The 17,178-nt window shown below is 46.3% G+C and overlaps 1 protein-coding gene across 1 annotated transcript in view; it reads left to right on the plus strand.

The window, feature by feature from the left end:
• The window catches only part of INPP5F (inositol polyphosphate-5-phosphatase F), a 149,447-nt gene that overhangs the window by 62,349 nt on the left and 69,920 nt on the right, over nucleotides 1-17,178 (plus strand). The window lies entirely within an intron of this gene.

Genomic DNA, 17,178 nt, shown 5'->3' on the forward strand with positions numbered 1-17,178 from the left:
TCTTATTGCCTGCTCTATCATTCTTTTGCTAATTTCTTACACCCTGTGGTGCTATCTATCCATTATATATGTATTGCATATTGGCTCCATCAGTTCTCTTTTGATTCGTTTCTTCTGTCCATCTTTTGGACACATATCTGTACGACATATGGCTTATTACATATTTTTATTTTCATCTGTATTTTCACTTTTCATTTTCATCTTTTTAATCCGAGCATGTCCTTTTTACATATCCTGGGTGTCTTCTTGCACCTTCCGCTTAAGTTTTTTATTGCCCACCTTTTCGCTTAAGTTATTTAATATATGTCTTTATAGATATAGCTCTATGATATATATTTTTAGCTATTTCTATTTTTATCTTTGTACATTCTGGCTGAAGAAGGCTTGTACCAAAACACGGACCGTGTTGGGTCCCTTGGTTTAATTTTAAGGTGTTGTTTTTAACTGCAATTATTTTAATAAACTTTGCCTGTATCATTGTACATGTTACTGCAGTTCTCCTTGCTTAGATTGGAGGTCACCCACAAGTGAGAATATGCTGCCTGCTTGTCCTGGGATAAAGCGCAATTACTTACCGTAACAGGTGTTATCCAGGGACAGCAGGCAGATATTCTCACAACCCACCCACCTCCCCTAGTTGGCTTCTTAGCTGGCTTACTGAACTGAGGAGCTGCATACCTATGTTGGGCAGGAAGGCACTCTCGCATGCGTGGTGTGGGCTATAGCAAACTTTCTAAGTTTCTTTCTTTGAATAGAAGCGGTATATAAGAAATGCAAATATATAAAAATAGATAAAATAAAGATGCACTTTTAAAGTGGCCATACTGGGCTCCGTGGATCAAATCAGGAAGGATTCCGGAAGACTGGAAAGTGGCAAATGTTACGCCGATCTTCAAGAAAGGTTCGAGGGGAGATCCGGGAAACTACAGACTATTGAGTCTGACCTCAGTACCGGGAAAGATGGTAGGGCACTGAGAAAGGACCGCATCATTGATCACCTTGACGGACACAGTCTGATGAGGACCAGCCAGCACGACTTCAGCAAAGGAAGATCTTGCTTGATGAACTTACGTTATCTAAAGGTTACGTATCTAAAGGTACGTTAGATAGATTGTGAGCTCACCGGGACAGGTAGGGAAACATACTTGAGTACCTGATTGTAAAACCGCTTAGATAATCTTGATAGGCGGTATATAAAAACCTAATAAACTTGAACTTAAACTTGAAACTTGCTTCATTTCTTCGAGGGAGTAAACAGGCGGATAGATAAGGGTGACTCAGTCGACATTGTATATCTGGATTTTCAGAAGGCGTTTGACAAGGTCCCACATGAATGACTACATCGAAAAATTGTGAGCCTTGGAATCGAGGGTGAAATACTCACATGGATTACAAACTGGTTGGCGAATAGGAAACAGAGTGGGGGTAAATGGATAATACTCAGACTGGAAAAACATCACGAGTGGAGTGTTACAGGGTTCGGTGCTTAGACCCGTGCTCTTAAAAATATTCATAAACAACCTGAAATTGGTACGACGAGCGAGGTGATTAAATTTGCAGATGATACGAAGTTATTCAGAGTAGCGAAGACACAGAAGGATTGCAATGTGATATAAACACGCTTGAGAAATGGGTTGCGACATGGCAAATGAGGTTTAACGTGGATAAGTGTAAGGTGATGCACATCGGTAACAAAAATCTTATACATGAATACAGGATGTCCAGTGCAATACTCGGAGATACCCCCCCAGGAAAGAGACCTGGGAGTACTGGTCGAAAAGTCAATGAAGCCATCTGCGCAATATGCGGAGGCGGCGAAAAGGGCGAACAGAATGCTAGGAATGATTAAGAAGGGGATCATGAACAGATCGGAAAATGTTATCATGCCGCTGTACCTGGCCATGGTACGCCCCCACCTGGAATACTGCGTCCAACACTGGTCGCCGTACATGAAGAAGGACACGGTACTACTCGAGCGGGTCCAGAGAAGAGCGACTAAAATGGTTAAGGGACTGGAGGAGTTGCCGTACAGTGAGAGATTAGAGAAACTGGGCCTCTTCTCCCTTGAAAAAAGGAGACTGAGAGGGGACATGATAGAAACATCAAGATACTGAAGGGAATAGACTTAGTAGATAAAGACAGGTTGTTCACTCTCTCCAAGGTGAAGTGAGCGAGAGGGCACTCTGTAAAGTTAAAAGGGGACAGATTCCGTACATATGTAAGGATGTTCTTATTCACCCAGAGAGTGGTAGAAAACTGGAACGCTCTTCCGGAGGCTGTTATAGGAGAAAACACCCTCCAGGGATTCAAGACAAAGTTGGACAAGTTCCTGCTAAACCAGAACGTTCGCAGGTAAGGCTAGTCTCAGGGCACTGGTCTTTGACCTAAGGGCTGCCGCAGGAGCGGACTGCTGGGCACAATGGACCACTGGTCTGACCCAGCAGCGACAATTCTTATTTTCTTATGACATCATCCACATGTGAGAATATCTGCCTGCTGTCTCTGGATAACACCTGTTATGGTAAGTAACTGTGCTTCATAGTATTATATATAGAATATTGACAATTAAATGGAAAGAAAATAATTTCTAAAGAAGTCAAAGAAATAAATAAATTGTTTAAAAAAAAAAAAAAAAATCATTTTTGACATGATTCAGGTAGATGTGACGCCTTCCACTATAGTTTAGTTCTCTATACTGTGGAAGATGTAGCTGAGGCACAAGCATAGAGAACATGCATTTTTGAAACCCAGTAGCTCAGTTTGTAAGGGGTTTTTTTTTTTTTACTGTTTCAGTACCATGACAGAAACCATAAGTGAATTGGGCATCAAACATAATAGAAACAAAAACAAATCCAAGAATTTAACATAATTGTCAAGTAGACGGCAGATTTGTTTTGACTAAGATGTCTGTAGTGGGTGCTGCCAGAATGTGCCGGAAATACTTTTCTTAAAGCCTGACAAATGAAATGCTGTAGTGCTAAGAACATTTGTGAACCCCCTAGGATGGTACGTATTATAGCAATATTTAAATTTAAAGTATGATTAGATCCTGATCTAAACAAGGAAACAAGGAACTATCAGATAAATAATTCAGACAAAACAGGATATATTTTTATTATTTATTAAATACAAAGTTTAAACAGTACATCCTTGTGTGACCAATTTATTCTACTTTCTCTTCTTCAGATAGTGGGATGTGCTCTTCTGGTAGGTAAAGATCGACTAAACCTGCTTGGGTTCCCTTTATTTGCTGATGCTCCTCTGAAGCTGTCTAGTTTTGCTGTGTCTCCAACAGCAGGAGATATCTGGCTGGTGCAGCAAGGTAGAAGCAGGCTTTGACAGGTTAGACTGGTTTTAACACTTGTCTCTGCAGAACTGGGGATCTAGAGCTTTTTTTTCCCTGTTTTCCCGAGTGCTTCCTCTGCTGCACTTCTGAGTTCCAGAGTAGAATTCCTCGTGGCCACTGAAGATAGTCTGTGACCTTAGGGTTTCCTGCCTAGATTAATAAAGTACACTATGACAAAGTGAGATGCTGGGTTGAGCTGACTGGTACAGGGGACATTACAGCTTAGAGTAGTGAGTACAAACAATAGCCCCTGTGTTGTATAACATGAGTTCCTAAATGTACGTGCCGTTTGCACCTCAGATTATAGAATACTTCTACCGTATTTTCACGTAGATAACGCGCACCCGTGTAAAACGCGCACACGGGTATAGCGCGCGGAAAACACAAATTTATGTACAGAAATTTTTGTATACCGCGCATACCCGTATACCACGCATGCTGCCCGACTCTCCAGTCGCCCGCCCCGACTCTCCTCTGGCCACCCCGACTCTTCTTTCACCCGCCCCGACTCTCCTCTCCCCCTTGAAGTCCTGTCCCCACCCTGAAAGCCTGATGCCCCCCCCCGACATCCGATTCATCCCCCCCGCAGGACCGCTCGCACCCCCACCCCGAAGGACCGCTCGCACGCACCCCCACCCTGAAGGACCGCTCGCACCCCCACAGCCTCCCGACCCCCCCCCCCCCCATCATGTAGAAGCTCCTACCGGTGTCCTGCTGCTTCCCCTCTTGCTCCGCCGACTCCCCGACACGATCGGGGCAAGAGGGAGCTCAAGCCTTCTTGCCCCAGCCAACCGCGGCACCCCCGACACGATCGGGGCAAGAGGGAGCTCAAGCCCTCTTGCCCTCCCCTACTCCCCGACACAATCGGGGCAAAAGGGAGCCCAAGCCCTCTTGCCCCACCGACTCCCCAACTCCCCGACAATATCGGGCCAGGAGAGAGCCCAAGTCCTCCTGGCCCTGGCGACCCCCCCCCCCTAGTTGTTCGGGCCAGGAGGGAGCCCAAATCCTCCTGGCCACGGCGACCCCCTACCCCCACCCCGCACTATATTACGGGCAGGAGGGATCCCAGGCCCTCCTGCCCTCGACGCAAACCCCCCTCTCCCCAACGACCGCCCCCCCCAAGAACCTCCGACCGCCCCCTCAGCCAACCCGCGCCCCCCCTGGCCGACCCCCACGACACCCCCCCCTCCCTTCCCCGTACCTTTCTGTAGTTGGCCGGACAGACGGGAGCCAAACCCGCCTGTCCGGCAGGCAGCCAACGACGGAATGAGGCCGGATTGGCCCATCCGTCCCAAAGCTCCGCCTACTGGTGGGGCCTAAGGCGTCTGGGCCAATCGGAATAGGCCCGGGAGCCTTAGGTCCCTCCTGGGGGCGGGGCCTTGGGCACATGGTCGGGTTGGGCCCATGTGCCTCAGGCCCCGCCCCCAGGTGGGACCTAAGGCTCCCGGGCCTATTCTGATTGGCCCAGGCACCTTAGGCCCCACCAGTAGGCGGAGCTTTGGGACGGATGGGCCAATCTGGCCTCATTCCGTCGTTTACTGCCTGCCGGACAGGCGGGTTTGGCTCCCGTCTGTCCGGCCAACTACAGAAAGGTACGGGGAAGGGGGGTGGGGGTGTCGTGGGGGTCGGCCAGGGGGGTCGCGGGTCGGCTGGGGGGGGCGGTCGGAGGTTCTTGGGGGGGGCGGTCGTTGGGGGGAGGGGGGTTTGCGTCGAGGGCAGGAGGGCCTGGGATCCCTCCTGCCCGTAATGTAGTGCGGGGTGGGGTTAGGGGGTCGCCGTGGCCAGGAGGGTTTGGGCTCCCTCCTGGCCCGAAAAACTAGCGGGGGGGGGGGGGTCGCCATTGCCAGGAGGACTTGGGCTCCCTCCTGGCCCGATATTGTCAGGGAGTTGGGGAATCGGCGGGGCAAGAGGGCTTGGGCTCCTTTTTGCCCCGATCGTGTCGGGGAGTCGGGGGGGCAAGAGGGCTTGAGCTCCCTCTTGTCCCGATCGTGTCGGGGAGTCGGCGGTCCTTCGGGGTGGGGGTGCGGGTGCGTGCGAGCGGTCCTGCGGGGGGTGAATCGGACGTCGTGGGGGGGGAACTATGTAAAATAAATTTTGTACAACGCACTCACGCGTATACCGCGCAAGGGTATGCACGGTTTGTAAAAACACGTATAACGCGCGCGTTATATGCGTGAAAATACAGTACTTGTATATAAATTTTACAAATTTGCACATAAGTGCTAGTTTATTTATTCAGTTTTCTATACCTTTCTCCCAAGGGAGTTGTTGACGATTTCCTGGAATTTACAGGTGTGATAGTTGTCACCGATATGAAAACTGAGACTGTGAATGAATCAAAATTAAGTGAATATATTCAAATTTGGAAACTCAGATGAGGTTTGTGGAAAAAGCCTTGAAACCTTGTAATTAAAAGATTAAGCTCACAGATTGGCATTTCTTGCCTAAATTGCTGTTTCTACATTCTAGCTATGCTACAGAAGTTCAGAAGGTTGATTTTGTGACTTAAGACATAGTCAAATTTATATACCATTCTTCATATACATCCATGGAGTTTATAGATAAGGTTCTTGGAGGAACAGGAAACTTGTGTGTTTTACAGAGAGAATTTGTTCCTTGTAGATTAGAACATATAGTGCTAATTGTGAGGTCATACAGAAGTGAAGATGTGTCTGCAGGAAGTAGGGCTTTTTACTGACATGATTGATTGTCTGAAAAGATCAGAGATCAAAAGTGATTTAGAAAGAAAAAGTGAAACACTGTCTCCTGCTCAGTTTAAAAACTTAACAGAATGGACTTAACATCAAAATTAAGGATTTAAATGTAACATTGACATAAGGCATTTTTGGAAAGGAAGTCATGTGATCAACTGTGCCATTGTATTCTAAAGCATGATACTGTATTTTCACGCATATAACGCGTGCGCTATACATGATTTTACAAACCGAGCATAACCATGCGCGTTATATGCGTGAGCGCGTTATACAATTTGTTTTTTACATTGCTGGTTCCCCCCCTCCGACGTCCGATTCATCCCCCAGCCCCCCCCGCACCGTTTGCGGTGGAGAAGCAGCCTACCGTGGGTTCGCGATGCCAGTGAGCCCTGCGCTGCTTCCTCTGCCGCGGTCCCGCCCCTTCTCTGACGTCCTTTTTCCATTGCAAATGCAAGCAGTGTCTTACTTCCGGTTCACCACACAATTGTTTCCCACGTACACACCTTTATAGGACCCCCCAGGGACCCCTGAAGAAGACTTTTTGTCGAAACGCGGACTGTGTTGGGTCCTATATCCCTAGCGGACTAGGTCCTTTAAGGCTCTTATGTGGATGATTTACTTTTATGTGGATGGAATTATTTTATGTGGATGATTTTAGTGTACCTTTGGAACTTTGATACTTTCAAATAAAGTCCATTTGGGAACATCATCACTCCACATAGTTTTTTTGGTTTTTTTCTGGATTTTCTTCTTTGTGGATATTTTGGGGTCAATTCCTTTTGTTTTTTGCTTGGACCATTGGTCTGACCCAGTTAGGCTATTCTTATGTTCTCATCTGTAGGGGCCTTTGTTTTCACTTCTTATTTTAATGTATTTTTTTTCTGGGAACTTATCAGTGTTTTTTATAATGGGAACAAAAATGGAAGAGAATTACTGTAATGTGTGTGGAATGGGGGGGGGGGGGGTAACTACCGTAATTTCTTCAGCTAAATAATTCAATCCACCTCAACCAGACATAGGAGAACTCACGCACCATTCACACACCCTCCAACCAAAAACGTCAAAAGAAAAAAACTGTTCATTCTTATAAACTACCGTATAACTTTTAATCTAGAGTTAGTGAGTATGAATTCAGCAACAAGAACAGAAATCACATGTTCATTCTTATAAACTATAACATTTACCGGTAATCTAGATCAAACGAAGTATCAAGGACAAAATAATCTAAATAGTTACCGTAATTACGGTAAAGTTGTAAATAAACAAAGTTTTTCTGGTTTATTCAGTCATCTGAATCGCTGAATCCATCAAAATCCGAATTGTCATCATCGTCATTAAATAAAGTGAGCATGGCCTGCAAACGATCCTCGTTTATTTCTGAAGTGATATCGTCATCGTCGTCATCATCATCATCGCTGATATCCGTGTTGTTGCCTCCTTCCGCTGCATAATTAGTGTCATTGGTTTCATAAACAATGCCCGCTTTTCTAAATCCGTTTCGAATAGCATCTGGTGTTATTTTGTCCCATGCTGAAGCCACCCACTTGCAGATTTCTGTGAAAGTTGCCCGCTTCAGCCGCCCTGTGGGTGTGTACTCGTGCGTGCTGCTCTGCATCCACTCCTCCCACTCCCTTCGAACAAAAGTCTTGAATGGATGATTCACTGCGATGTCAAGTGGCTGCAGCTTACACGTCAGGCCTCCAGGTATCACAGTGATGTGAGCACCAGTAGAATTAATGTAGGCCTGAACATTTTTTTCTTTGTGGGCAGCCATGGCATCAAAAATTAACAAGGATTTTTTGAAAAAAATCCACCCTGTCTTGCCCTAAAGCATTTATCTACCCACAATCTCATTACGTCGCAGTCCATCCATCCCTTCTTGTTGCAGTGCACAACCACACAGGTGGGCAGTTTTTCACGGGGCATAGTGACCCTTTTGAAAATGACCATGGGCTTTAACTTAACCCCGCTAGCTGAGCAACCAAGAACTACTGTAAAACACGTTCTTTCATGCCCAGTTGTGGTGATGGCAACAGATTTAGTACCTGTGGGGGCTACGGTTCTTGTCGCTGGAATGTCGAATACCATTGGAATTTCATCCATGTTGATGACGTCCTTTGCAGTGATGACAAGTTCAGATATTTCTTTGGCGACAAAGTAACGGAAATCGATCAATTTTTGCTGCCAGTCATCCGGAAGTCACTGGCCAACAGTTCTCATTCGAACCGATAGTCCGTTTCTTTTCATAAATTTCGAGATCCATGTGAAGCCAGCTTTGAAGTTGAGTATTCCTCTTCCATTGGCAAGTAGTTTTGCCTTCATCTGAATTGCAACGGTAGAGACTGATTGATTTTGCTCTCTTCTCCCCAGAATCCACTGCTTCAAGTCATCCTCCAGCTGAGGCCATTTTGGTTTGGCCCCATGACGTGCCCGTTTTCGCGGATTGCATTTCTCCAGTTCCTTCTTATCTTTTCTCCATTCACGCACCGATGTTTCTCCAACATCGAACTCTCTTGCTGCGGCCCGGTTGCCTATTTCCTCAGCTTTCGCAACGACTTTATGCTTAAAGTCCGCTGTATATGACTTTCGTCTCATTCCTGGCATTATGGCGTTTTAGAAAAAACTTTACCGGTAAATTTAAATTTAATCGATAAACTCTATTAGATAAATGCAGAATACCAATCTGAAGAGATCAAAATTAAAATGTGGGCTCTACATGCAGCACTAATGATCTTTTATAGGCTTACTGAATGGCTGGGATGCTGTTGTATACGCAAAATACTATTCAATGGGTCACTGGGCCAATTACAAGGCCAGATAGACAACAGAACGGGATGAGGGGGGACACGGCCACAGTGATCAAAAGTGCGCCGCGACAAAGGCCCGCCACGGTGACAGGTCAAAAGCGCGCCGCGACAAAGGCGCGCTGACAACCCGGCGCAGACAACTGAGCGCAAGCATGCTCAGACCATCTTCTTTGTCTGTAGATGGTCTGCGCATGCTTACAGAGCTGTGAGCTGCTTTTTCTTTTTTTACTTAAAGGGCAGGGCGGCGAGAGGAGAGTCGGGGCAGCAAGACAGGAGCAGGGCGGCGATTTGGGGCAGAGGGCAGGGCAGCGAGAGGAGAGTCGGGGCAGCAAGACAAGAGCAGGGTGGTGAGAGGAGAGTCGGGGCAGCAAGATAGGAGCAGGGCGGCGATTCGGGGAAGAGGGCAGGGCGGCGAGAAGAGAGTCGGGGCAGCAAGATAGGAGCAGGTCGGCGATTCGGGGCAGAGGGCAGGGCAGCGAGAGGAGAGTCGGGGCGGCAAGGCAGGAGGAGGTTTTACTTGAATGAGCAGCATGCGCGGTATACGCGTGTGCGCGCTATATGGCAATTTATTCACATACTTACTGTGTTCCCACGCGCTATACGCGAATGCGAGTTATACATGTGAAAATACGGTAATTATTATAAATGATGTCACATAGGGTATAAATCTGTTTGTTCTTGCTTTCTCCCTTTGAAGAGCACTGAAATTGTGATGACTTGCTCTTCCCAGACAATAGTAGCACAGTTATTAAATTCTAATTGATTATTACATGGCTTTTCCTCATGTCTGTTATTTGAATTCACAGAAAAGAGTCTCTAGCCCAGTCATGTGGGAGAGAGAATCCATTCTGGTAATTCTTTTGGCCTCGATGTTCAAGTCTTCCAGCCTGGCTTGAACAGAGCTCAGAATGGTTTACATGAATTTATTCAGGTACTCAAGCATTTTTCCCTGTCTGTCCCAGTGGGCTCACAATCTACCTAATGTACCTGGGGCAATGGCGGGATTAAGTGACTCGCCCAGGGACACAAGCAGCAGCTTTTTAACCACTGCATCACACACTCCCCTTCTATAATGTTAGCATGCTACTTGCATAGCACATAAATGCGAAGGGGTGTGTAGATGGATAGGGGGTATGTGTGTGGGTCCCAAAATTACATGTCACTTACATGCTAAAGTGCTACATTTAGGTGTGCACATTTATGCCTGCCATAGACATGGCCTAAGTGAGCACACACAAATTCTGACTTAAGCTAGTATTGTAGAATGGAATCTGGCACATAACTTTTGGTGCATTTCATAGAATTGCCCCTTACCTTGTTTAATGAGTTGTACTGGCAGTGTGGTCTGTGCAGTTTTCTCCTGTTCCCACATGCTATAACAGTGCGATTTGAGGCAGAGAGCAGTTCTGTTTCTAGGCCTTCCCTTCAGGAGTTACGTTTCTCTTCATCTAGTTGGACAGGCTGACTCATCAGGCATCAATTCTTTATTTAAGGTATTTATATACTGCCTATCAAGGTTATGTAAGCGTTTTACAATCAGGTACTGACAGTACTAAACATACATTTTGAGGCAGCTTACTTTACTGAAAGCAGGGAGCATGAGGGGGGAGGGGGATAGGGGAGCAGTACAAGACATTTCTTGGCACTTGTCTTGTACATAGGTGTTTGAACGGGGGAGGGGAGAGTCACAGGGGCCATGGCACCCCAAAAAAATTGGCAGCAGGAAGTTAAGACATATAAATTCCTACTGCCTTCTGTGCAGTGTTTGCTCACCTCCTCCTGTACAGGATCGCTGACATCACCGCAAGACTGCTCTCAGGTCTAGGATCTTTTTTTGCTGCCGTCAGCTGCCACTGTGCTGTCTGGGGCCTTCACAGCTGCTACTACTGAAAGTCACTGCCACAGTTACCGCAGGTTTCTGTTCAACTCTCTCCAGCCCGATTAAGATCAGTTGGGCTGGGGACCATTGGGAGGGGAAGGCTGGAGAGCATCAGGGGGGACAGAAGCCTCAGAGAACATCCTGCATTGGGGAGGAGGGTTGCTGGAAAACATGGGTTGGCTGTAGAGAAAACCATTCAGGAGGGGAGCCGGACAGCATGGGGGGGGGAGCTCTACAGGAGAGTGAGGGGGTGACCATACATATTTTAAAGACATCTGCCATGATTTCTCTAAAAAAAAACCCAAAAAAAGCAGAATATAAATGATAAATAAAATTTTCTCTTCATAAAATGTGCTTTGTGTAGTTTAATTTTGTGTTTCCTTAGCAACAGCAGCAGATGAATCCAGAGACTAGTGGGATAGCACAAACTGATTAACAGGTGTCCCTCTTGGATGCAACTGCTCCTGTTCCTCAGTATGCTATATCTCCAGCAGGCAGATGGTTGCTGTTCCACTGTCTTCTGGATTTTGCTGTGTTTTGCCCAGTTTTTCTCCTGTCGATTCATCTTCGGTGAGATAGGGGTGTCCGGCTGAGCGGTGCCGACTTTCTGGGTTACACCTGCCCCCCCCAGGTCCCTGTCGCCTCCCCCTCAGAGAAAGTGAGGTGTGGCTGCATCTCCTGGTTTTTTTCTTCTTTCCCATACAAAAACCAAAAACAGTCTAGAGATTGACTTGTGAGTAACGAGTAATATACTTTCAGTATACAGACTGCAACTATCACTCCTGCCAGAGGTTTCTACTGTCAAGTAAGCAGAGTGTTGATTTTAATCTCGTCTGACTAGAGTTGAATGTTTTGTATTGCTGTCTTTTTCTTTCGCCGTTCGTGTCAGGCCGTTTGGGTCTGGGTTGCTATTTATGGTGACAGAGGCAGTTAAAAGGTGTTTGCGCTGTGAGAAGCGCAGAACAGTTTGTTTGTGTTCGGCTGGTTGTACAGAACTTACATGGGAGGAAGCCAATATGGCGCTGGAGGACTCGGGCATTTGCCGCGCGGCTCCGCTTTCCTGCGATCTTGGCGGTGTTGGGTACGCCACGGTGCGTATCAGAGGTTGGGAAGACCAAATGATGTCATCGGGCTTTCCTCATTAACGAGGTCGTAGTCTATGATGGGCGGTCTGTCGGCAGTGCAAGTAGGAGGGCAGGCCATGCCGTTTTCTCCCGAGTTTGTTGTTCTTTTACACAAGGCTTTTCTGTTGCAGTTTTGTTTGTTTTTTAAAGAAAATTTCCAGTTTGTATTAATTAGTTAATTTTTATTATTGATATTTTGATTGTTATAGAATTTTATGAATTATAGAAAAAAAAAAACCCCTCTTTCTTTTATTCTTTCCTTTTCTATTCTTGAATGGAGTTCTTTTCTTAATTGATGTGAATTATATATTGTAAACCACTTGGATCCTTTTTTGGCTGTTATGCGGTATATAAAGTTTAAAAAAACATTTAGAAGGGACAAGCGATGGGGGAGCTGCACTTGCTCAAGCAGTTGTAGGTCAACCTCAGGTGGATGCACAAGCGGCTAAGTGGCGTAGGGTGATATTCTCGGATGGAGGGGACCCTCATTCTGATTCTAGAGTTCCCTGGAGGAAGGGGAAGTTGAAGATTTGGAGATGGATGATTCCCTGGTTAAGGAAGTGGATGAACCCCATCGCACTACGGCTATTCCATAGAGAGGAATTAGCTTCTTTTATTTCAAAAACTGAATATATCTCAGAGACTGAATATATCTCAGGCTGATCCACAAGGGAAAGGGACGACTAAACCCCTTATGGCAGGAACGAGAAAACTGCCGAGGCCATGCAGGAGCTTAGCTCAATGGGATGCGCCGGAATCAGGTATCGGAGTTGCAAAGGCCATGTGACAATTGTACCCAGTGATGCAGGAGGAGCTGGAGAGGTTTAAGCTTCTGAGGGTGGATGCTCTGGTGGTGGCGGTGACCAAGAAGACCACCTTGCCAGTTGTGTGTGTGGAACTTAAGGACACCCAGGATCGGAAGATTGAGTCTTCGCTTATGCTCTCTTTCGAAGTGGCGGCAGTCACCTTGCCGGCAGCCGTGTGTAGTTCTTATGTGTGCGCGTGTGTCTGCAATAGGTCCAACAGATGGCGGATGGGATGATGGGAGTCCAGGGTGGCTCACCCATCTGAATTTCCTGATGTAGAAACAGGTTTGGCATATTTGGCAGATGCATTATATGTTGTTATTCGCACTTCGGTGAAGCAGATGTTGCTTTCGGTGGTGGCTTGCAGGTCGTTGTAGCCATGCCATTAGGCGGTGGATGCAGCTTCCAAACTGCGGCTCTTGCACCGGTCTTTTAAGGGTCGATTATTGTTTGGTGAGGAATTGAAAAAATTGGTGAAAGATTTTGGGGATTCCGAAACTCAGAGATTTCTGAAAGATAAACCTAAGGAGCCCTTGAGAGCCTTGCCCTCCCAAGCCCATTTCCGGGATGCCAGTTTAGCATGAACTTGTACAACTTTGTCTTGAAACCCTGGAGGATGTTTTCCCCTATAACAGGCTCCGGAAGAGCATTCCAGTTTTCTACCACTCTCTGGGTGAAGAAGAATTTCCTTACGTTTGTACGGAATCTATCCCCTTTCAACTTTAAAGAGTGTCCTCTCATTCTCCTTACCTTGGAGAGGGTGAACAGTCTGTCTTTCTCTACTATGTCTATTCCCTTCATTATTCTGAATGTTTCGATCATGTCCCCTTCTCAGTCTCCTCTTTTCAAGGGAGAAGAGGCCCAGCTTCTCCAATCTCTCACTGTACGGCAACTCCTCCAGCCCCTTAACCATTTTAGTCGCTCTTCTCTGGACCCTTTTGAGTAGTACTGAGTCCTTCATGTACAGTGACCAGTGCTGGACTCGGTACTCCAGGTGAGGGCGCACCATGGCCTGGTACAGCAGCATGATAACTTTCTCTGATCTGTTCGTGATCCCCTTCTTGATCATTCCTAGCATTCTGTTTGCCTTTTTCACCGCCGCAGCGCATTGTGCAGATGGCTTCATGGACTTGTCGAACAGAACTCCCAAGTCCCTTTCCTGGGAGGTCTTTCCAAGTACTGCCCTGGACTTCCTGTATTCATGCATGAGATTTTGGTCCCGACATACATCACTTTGCACTTAAACACGTTGAACCTCATTTGCCATATCGATGCCCATTTCTCGAGCCTGATTATGTTACATTGCAGATCTTCGCAATCCCCCTGTGTCTTTACCACTCTTCCTCACACCATCATGACAAAGTGGTTCTGTGGACCCATCCTAAATTCCACAGTTATTATGGGAGATTTCAACTACCCCGGGATAGACTGGAGTCTTGGAAACTCAAAATGCGCTAGGGAAACAGAATTCCTGGAGGCTACACAAGATTGCTTCATGGAGCAGCTTGTTAGAGAACCGACGAGAGGAAATGCCACTTTGGATCTAATCCTAAATGGGTTAATGGGACCAGCAAAGGAAGTGGAAGTAGTGGGACCGTTGGGAAACAGTGACCATAACATGATCAAGTTCAAGGTTGAAGCAGGAATGCCAAAAGGAAAGAGAACCATGGCGACAACTTTCAACTTCAGAAAAGGAAACTATGAAGCAATGAGGAAAATGGTAAGGAATAAACTTAGGAACACTTCTAAGAAATGGAGGATGGTAGAACAGGCCTGGTCTTTTTTCAAGGACATGGTGAGCGAGGCGCAAAATCTGTACATCCCCAGATTCAAAAAGGGGAGCAAAAAGAGTCGAATAAAGGACCCGATATTGATGACTAAAATAGTGAAGGAAGCGATAAGTAATAAGAAAAATTCATTCAGGAGATGGAAAAAGGACAAAACTGAAGGAAACTGGATAGTTTCCGTGTGGTTCGAAAAGCTAAAAGAGAGTATGAAGAGAAGTTAGCCAGGGAGACTCGTAATTTCAAACCGTTCTTCAGATATGTTAAAGGGAAACAGCCAGCTAGGGAGGAGGTGGGACCGCTGAATGATGGAGTCAGGAAGGGAGTAGTGAAGGAGGAGAAAGAAGTCGCGAAAAGACTGAACATGTTCTTTTCGTCTGTATTTACAAACGAAGACACAACCAACATACCGGAACCTGAGCAATTCTTCAATGGAAATCAAGCAGAAAAATTAACATTCATGGAAGTGAGCCTTGAAGATGTGCGCAGGCAGATAGATAAACTAAAAATAGACAAATCTCCAGGTCCGGACGGAATCCATCCAAGGGTTCTGAAGGAACTAAAGGAGGAGATAGCAGAACTACTGCAGCAAATATGCAATCTATCCCTGAAAACAGGCGTGATCCCGGAGGATTGGAAGACGGCCAACATCACGCCCATCTTTAAAAAGGGATCAAGAGGTGACCCGGGAAACTACAGACCGGTGAGTCTGACCTCGGTTCCCGGAAAAATGGCGGAAGCACTGATAAAAGAAAACATCGATGATCACTTGGAAAGAAACAAACTTCTGATAACCAGCCAACATGGTTTCTGCAGGGGGAGATCGTGCCTAACCAACTTACTACACTTCTTCGAAGGAATTAACAAACAGATGGACAGAGGTGACCCCATAGACATCATATACCTTGATTTCCAAAAAGCCTTTGACAAGGTGCCCCATGAACGATTACTCCGGAAACTGAAGAACCATGGGGTGGACGGAGACGTACATAGATGGATCAGAAACTGGTTGGCAGGTAGGAAACAAAGGGTAGGGTTGAAGGGACACTACTCTGACTGGAGGAGGGTCACGAGTGGTGTTCCGCAGTGCTCGGTGCTCGGGCCGCTGTTATTTAATATATTCATAAATGATCTAGAAACAGGGACGAAGTATGAGATAATAAAATTTGCAGATGACACCAAACTATTTAGGGAAGCTCGGACTAAAGAGGACTGTGAGGAATTGCAAAGGGACTTGAACAAACTAGGAGAATGGGCGACAAAATGGCAAATGAAGTTCAACGTTGAGAAATGTAAAGTATTGCATGTGGGAAGCAGAAACCCGAGGTACAACTATACGATGGGAGGGATGTCATTGAATGAGAGTACCCAAGAGAGGGACTTGGGGGTAATGGTGGACAGGTCAATGAAGCCGACTGCACAGTGCGCAGCGGCCGCTAAGAGAGCGAATAGAATGCTAGGTATAATCAAGAAGGGTATTACAGCCAGGACGAAAGAAGTTATCCTGCCGCTGTATCGGGCGATGGTGCGCCCACACCTGGATTACTGTGTCCAGTTTTGGTCGCCATACCTTAAGAAGGATATGGCGTTACTCGAGAGAGTTCAGAGAAGAGCGACACGTCTGATAAAAGGGATGGAAAACCTTTCATACGCTGAGAGATTGGAGAAACTGGGTCTCTTTTCCCTGGAGAAGAGGAGACTTAGAGGGGATATGATAGAGACTTATAAGATCATGAGGGGCATAGAGAGAGTAGAGAGGGACAGATTCTTCAAACTTTCAAAAAATAAAAGAACAAGAGGCCATTCGGAAAAGTTGAAAGGGGACAGATTCAATACAAATGCCAGGAAGTTCTTCTTTACCCAACGTGTGGTGGACACTTGGAATGCGCTTCCAGAGGACGTTATAGGGCAGAATACAGTACTGGGATTTAAGAGAGGATTGGACATTTTCCTGCTGGAAAAGGGAATAGAAGGGTATAAATAGAGGATTACTGCTCAGGTCCTGGACCTGTTGGGCCGCCGCGTGAGCGGACTGCTGGGCAAGATGGACCTCAGATCTGACCCAGCAGAGGCATTGCTTATGTTCTTATGTACTCACAGTATTTCACCTAAATCAATCTATTGTGCTTCCAGTCTTCTACCTGAAGCCTCATTCTCATCCTGGAAAAACAGCTCCTCATACATTGGATTGTAAGTGTGCCTTAGCTTAGTACATACAAAGGACTAAGCCATACAGGGCTTGACCTTAACTGTTCATCTCTTTTGATCTTAACAGATTGGGCTGGCCTGTAACCAAGAGAACTATTTCCACATGGCTAGTTTCTTCTTAATGGCCAACTCTCCCTCCATCCCATTGCAGTAAGCTAGGGAGTCTCACATGTGAGAATATGCTGCCTGGTTGTCCTAGGATAAAGCACAGTTACTTATTGTAACAGGTATTATCCAGGGACAGCAGGCAGATATTCTCACATCCCTCCCACCTCCCCTGGTTGACTTCTTAGCTTGCTTACAGAACTGAGGTACTGTGAGCCGGCGTCGGGTGGGAAGGCACTCGTACATATGTGGTGCAAGCAGTCGCGAAGTTTCTAAAAACTTAGTGGCAATACATTTTTACCACAGTCTGTACCAAACTTCATGGATGACGTCACCCACATATGAGACTATCCGCCTGCTGTCCCTGGATAACACCTGTTAACGGTAAATATCTGTGCTGAATCC

Source organism: Geotrypetes seraphini, chromosome 4, assembly GCF_902459505.1.
Source record: "Geotrypetes seraphini chromosome 4, aGeoSer1.1, whole genome shotgun sequence".
In the NCBI taxonomy this organism is placed as follows: Eukaryota; Metazoa; Chordata; class Amphibia; order Gymnophiona; family Dermophiidae; genus Geotrypetes; species Geotrypetes seraphini.